General features: G+C 42.4%; 1 pseudogene across 1 annotated transcript; it reads left to right on the top strand.

Annotated features, from left to right (window-relative positions):
• The first annotated feature begins 491 nt into the window (after positions 1–491).
• On the top strand, positions 492–2,597 carry LOC309960291 (nucleolin-like; annotated as a pseudogene). The gene has a single exon. The product of its transcript is annotated as a nucleolin-like (transcript).
• The last annotated feature ends 1,335 nt before the right edge of the window (positions 2,598–3,932 follow it).

The following is a 3,932-nucleotide window of genomic DNA, read 5'->3' as shown; positions in this document are numbered from 1 at the left end:
TTCCAAGAACATTCTCACACGTGACTTTCTTTTACATCATTAGAATGCTATTTCTTTGTGTATTCATTTATTCATTCATTTGCTCACTCATGTATTCAGTAAACATTAATTCATTTATGAAGCATGCATTTCATTTCTGGCATCTTTCTGGGCCAGTGAGGAATGGTTTCTGCCTCCAGGGCCATCTCATCCTCATGTGGTGGTGAGTGTTGATATCTCTGTCTTTTTATTTAGATTCTTTTTGTTTCCAATCACTACTTTCTCTACTGTGTATTCTTGGTCAAAAGTGACAATATTTTTTAAAAATTGGTACAACAAGTGCCTGAAGACATGAAATTTTGCCTTCTAAAGTTGGAGAGAGTCTCGAGCTCTAGCTGGCAGCCAAGCATTCGAGCTCTGCGATCAGCGGCCACCATCGATGTTGCTTCGCTTCCTCTGGGCTCATCTGCGCCACTCGCTCGCCACACACTCTGCCGTCATAAGCCGCCACCATGGTAAAACTTGCAAAGGCTGGTAAAAATCAAGGTGACCCCAAGAAAATGGCTCCTCCCCCAAAGGAGGTGGAAGAAGATAGTGAAGATGAGGAAACGTCAGAAGATGAAGAGGATGATAGCAGTGGAGAAGAGGTTGTTATCCCTCAGAAAAAAGGCAGAAAGGCTACCGCCAACTCCAGCAAAGAAGATGATGGTTTCCCCAACAAAAAAGGTTACAGTTGGCACACCGGCAAAGAAAGCAGTTGTCACCTCTGGCAAAAAGGCAGCCGCTACACCAGCCAGGAAGACAGTTACACCTGCCAAAGCAGTAGCAACACCTGGCAAAAAGGGAGCCACAGCAGGCAAAGCATTGGTAGCAACCCCTGGTAAGAAGGGAGCAGCCACTCCAGCCAAGGGAGCAAAGAATGGCAAGAGTGTCAAGAAGGAAGACAGTGATGAGGAAGATGAAGACGACAGTGAAGAGGAGGATGAGGATGAATTCGAGCCAGCAGTGATGAAAGCAGCTGCTGCTCCTGCCTCAGATGATGAGGATGACGAGGATGAAGATGATGATGAAGACAATGGTGAGGATGATGAGGATGAAGATGATGAAGATGAAGGTGAGGATGACGAGGATGAAGATGATGATGAAGACGATGATGAGGATGACGAAGATCACCCTGAAGAAGCAGCTATGGAGACTGCACCAGCCAAAGGAAAGAAAGCTCCGGCAAAAGCTGCTCTTGTGAAGGCAAAGAGCACTGCTGAAGATGAAGATGAAGAGGATGACGATGAGGATGAAGTTGAAGAGGAGGAAGAGGATGACGAGGAGGAAGAGGAGGAGGAAGAGGAGGACTTGTCAAAGAAGCACCTGGAAAACGAAAGAAGGAAATGGCCAAACAAGAAGCAGCTCCTGAAGCCAAGAAACAGAAAGTGGAAGCCACAGAACCAACTACATCTTTCAATCTCTTTGTTGGAAATCTGAACTTCAGTAAATCTGTTCCTGAATTGAAAACGGGTATCAGTGACATTTTTGCTAAAAATGGTCTTGCAGTTGTTGATGGCAGAATTGGTGTGTCTAGGAAGTTTGGCTACGTGGATTTTGAATCTGCTGAAGACCTGGAAAAAGCCTTGGAACTCACTGGTTTAAAAGTCTTTGGCAATGAAATTAAACTAGAAAAACCAAAGGGAAAAGACAGTAAGAAAGATTGAGATGCGAGAACACTTTTGGCTAAAAATCTGTCTTATAAAGTTACTTAGGAAGAATTAAAAGAAGTGTTTGAAGATGCTGTGGATATCAGATTAGTCAGCAGGGATGGAAAGAATAAAGGGATTGCTTACATTGAATTTAAGACAGAAGCTGATGCAGAGAAAACCTTGGAAGAAAAGCAGGGAACAGAGACAGGTGGGTGATCCATTTCCCTGTACTATACCAGAGAGAAAGGTCAAAGTCAAGACTATAGAGGTGGAAAGAATAGCACTTGGAGTGGTGAATCAAAAACCCTGGTTTTAAGCAACCTCTCCTGTAGTGCAACGGAAGAAACTCTTCAGGAAGTATTTGAGAAGGCAACATTTATCAAAGTGCCCCAGAACCAAAATGGCAAATCGAAAGGGTATGCATTTATAGAATTTGCGTCATTTGAAGATGCTAAAGAAGCTTTAAATTCATGTAATAAAAGGGAAATTGAGGGCAGAGCCATCAGGCTGGAGTTGCGAGGACCCAGGGGATCACCTAATGCAAGAAGCTAGCCATCCAAAACTCTGTTTGTCAAAGGTCTATCTGAGGATACTACAGAAGAGACATTAAAGGAGTCGTTTGACGGCTCTATTCGTGCAAGGATAGTCACTGACCGGGAGACTGGATCCTCCAAGGGGTTTGGTTTTGTAGACTTCAACAGTGAGGAAGATGCCAAAGCTGCCAAGGAGGCCATGGAAGATGGTGAAATTGATGGAAACATAGTTACTTTGGACTGGGCCAAGCCTAAGGGTGAAGGTGGCTTCGGTGGCCGAGGTGGATTTGGTGGCAGAGGCCGGCGAGGCTTTGGAGGGCGAGGAGGCTTCCGAGGAGGCAGAGGAGGAGGAGGGGACCACAAGCCACAAGGAAAGACGACGAAGTTTGAATAGTTTCTTCTACCCCTGTCTTTCCCTCTTCCATTTGAAAGAAAGGACTCTGAGGTTTTTCCTCTGTTACCTGCTCAATGACGGAGCCTTCTGCGGACATTCCAAGACAGTATACAGTCCTGTGGTCTACTTGGAAATCCGTATAGATAACATTTCAAGAGAGATAACCCTGATGGTGTTGACTGGATATTCGTATAAACTTTTTAAAGAGATGAGTGATAGAGCTAACCCTTATCTGTAAGTTTTGAATTTATATTGTTTCCTCCCATGTACAAAACCATTTTTTTCCTACGGAGTTTTTTGGTTTTGGTTTTTTGTTTTTGTTTTTTTTGCGTTGGGGGGTTGTAAAGGAAAGCAGAATGTTTTATCGTGATTTTTGCTTTAGCAACTTTGGGACAAATTAAAAGTCCTAAACTCTGGTGCCAGACTTGTTAAAAAATAAAATAAAATAAAATAAAGTTGGAGAGAATAATTTGAAAGTTGTTATTGATTTTTTGTTTCTAAAGATGAAAACATTAATTTCCATTAATAATAGGTTTTCTGTTGTTTTAGCAAAAATACCACCATCTGATTTTTCACTCATTGATTTAAAAATATATATTGAATGACTATTATACGTCAAGCATTGTTCTGGATCTTTGGGATCCATTAGTGAATAAGAAAGGCAAGACCCCTGTCCCAGTGGAGATCACATTCTCAATGGGGGAGAGAGAGACAATGCTATAATAAATAAGTAAATTATGTGGTATGTTAGAAGATGTTATTTGCCAAGGGAAGAAGGATATTTATATGGGGTATGGGATGGGGAGCTATAGGGCATGTTGTAGACATGAATAAATAGCATATATTCCCCCACTGCTCTTGAACAAAACCTTTGAAATCACCATCACTCTGAAAGCAGAGATGAACCTTGAAGTGTCATTTCTAGTATTGCAAAGAGTGGGTGTATTTTCAGATTTAGAGACCATTTTCTTTTAAACTATGTATTTAAACTGGACTCACCCTAAAAATGATTGGTTATTTCTGGGAGATGTGTGTGAATCCTTGGCACTCAAGCAGGGAATATGAGTTCTTTACCTCATCCGAAGGAGAGACTGTGGGAAGGGTCCTGGAGTTTCTTGGTAGAGCCCTGCTTGGACAGGATATCTCATCTGGTGTGATTCAGCATAGGAGATCCCAGAGCCTGAGAATGTGGGACTGTAGAAGACCTCTTGATGGAAATAGAGATTTGAGTTTCCTCTGAAAAGATTGTAAATGTTCACGTTGGTCAGGAAATGGGAAGGCCTCTTAAGGGGAGGTAGAAAGGCCACTTTTCTTTCAGGGGAGCATGTACTTAGG

This window comes from Leucopleurus acutus (assembly GCF_964270905.1).
Source record: "Leucopleurus acutus genome assembly, chromosome: 3".
Classification (NCBI taxonomy): Eukaryota; Metazoa; Chordata; class Mammalia; order Artiodactyla; family Delphinidae; genus Leucopleurus; species Leucopleurus acutus.
The sequence above is the reverse complement of the archived record's forward strand: the minus strand, read 5'-3'. Positions and strand labels throughout refer to the sequence as shown.